The 1,755-nt window shown below is 40.6% G+C and overlaps 1 long non-coding RNA gene across 1 annotated transcript; it reads left to right on the top strand.

Moving 5' to 3' along the window:
* Positions 1-4: 4 nt before the first annotated feature.
* LOC123177682 (uncharacterized) lies at positions 5-1,179 on the top strand. The gene is made up of 2 exons (XR_006489056.1): positions 5-142; positions 765-1,179. It is a non-coding gene; the product is annotated as an uncharacterized lncRNA (long non-coding RNA).
* Positions 1,180-1,755: the final 576 nt, after the last annotated feature.

Raw genomic sequence — 1,755 nt, 5'->3', positions numbered from 1 at the left:
CTGAGTGGGCCGCTATGGCTGGCTGACCCCACTCATCGTCAACCGGCACCACGGCAGCTGCGGAGAGAACCTCCTAATTGTTATTAGGCTATCCGAGAACCCGTGGTGAGAGCTTCTCTCCATGTCACAACTAACCAGTGAGGTATTAAGAAGTGAACCCATCGTCTTGATTGAATTTGTAATGCACAATGCACAGGTTGTGGTTTAGATACTATTTGCTACAGGCCAGTGATCTCCTAATGGTGTTAACAAGTGACCATATATTCATGTATAGGAAAATTTTACTTTGATGCTAGTTGTTTCTTGATAACGCTGTACTATTTCAGGATATTTGTACAATCCACTCGCTGTTCAGTGGACTAGTTGCTAGTTTTAGCCTAGTTACTACTGTTTGTCGACAATAGTATCACACTCTTGTTGTTCACCAAATGGTCGCTGCTGCATTAGTGTCGGTGATGCGATGTGTTTTCATGGACTAATTGCATAGTCTGTATTGATTGCATATATATTTGACTAGGAGTAGATAGATAGACCCAAGATTTGAGGTCTTCATTGCCCAGGAGCAGCCAGACCCAATATACTATACGTAGTCTTCCCGTTCTAGGAATTAATCCTCCTGTGAAGTTTCTGATGACATAATTACTTTCATGCATGCTAGACTTTTATGTCTTAAATTTCTGTTGCCAAGACCTGGTAGTATCAGTCAATAGTTGGTCACCCATTGCTCTGGTTTCTGAATCTATGCATTGCATTTTGCTGCGCAGGACTTGCGAGAGGAACTGAAGAAAAAGGAAAAAAGCCATGTTAAGTTTTCCGTTTGCTGGGTGTCGGCCGAATGGCTGACTCGACGTATCAAGAGGCAAGATGAACCCTAAAGCCAGTGGATGAACCAAGAGATCCAGGTTGAAGCGTGTGGGTGGTGTGGGCACTGAATGTACCAAGATTCTCTGGAGGGAAATATACATGCTGGAATGCAAGAAGGCCCTGGCGAATCTCGAAGACAAGATATAGGCATTTTTGTGTTTATTTTTACTTTTCCGTTGGGTGTCTGTTGGTGGAATGGTCTAGGGGGTTTGTATTGTGCTCTGCAGAAACTTGGTATCTTTGGTCAATGTCAACAAGTAGCAGACAACATATTGGATTGGTTGAATGAATGTGTGCTTTTTCTGTTGGCTCAAATGCTTAATTCTCCATGAAAAGAATGATTGTCAGGTCGTTCATTCATTCAATTGAGTACATTAAAACTGGAGCTGGTGCATGAAAAATATATCTATGTATCTATCTATCTATCTAGTATGTTTGCATGTATGTACTTTGAGTATATATACATCACTATACCGGCAAGTGTGATGATTTTGGAAAAGCAACTGTGTTTTCAATTTACCACTAAAAACTGGAGGCGCCTTTTACTTGATGTTTGTATGATTTATTTGGATGTTGGAAGCCGCATTATACTAGCGTTCCAGTGTCTAGTCTTCCTTCCTGACGACTTTTTGTTTCATATAATAAGAAAGAAATGAAGAAGAAGTTACTATCTATGGGATCTGATACTAGTGTCGAAACTGTTTTTGTTGACGCCTTGCACATTGCATCAGCTTGGATTTGCCAAGATTATGTGTGTTCCCTATATTAATCATCTGAGAATTGCTACCTTGATTTGATGGTTCAGCTCGACCAAGTTGAGTGGTCGTTAGGTATTCTAATTTGGAGCACCGTGTTGAATCTTTGTTTTATATACAAAAAGTGATCCATTTG

Source organism: Triticum aestivum, unplaced genomic scaffold (assembly GCF_018294505.1).
Source record: "Triticum aestivum cultivar Chinese Spring unplaced genomic scaffold, IWGSC CS RefSeq v2.1 scaffold155588, whole genome shotgun sequence".
NCBI classification, from domain to species: Eukaryota; Viridiplantae; Streptophyta; class Magnoliopsida; order Poales; family Poaceae; genus Triticum; species Triticum aestivum.
Note: the sequence above shows the minus strand (reverse complement) of the source record. Positions and strands in the feature narration are given on the sequence as shown.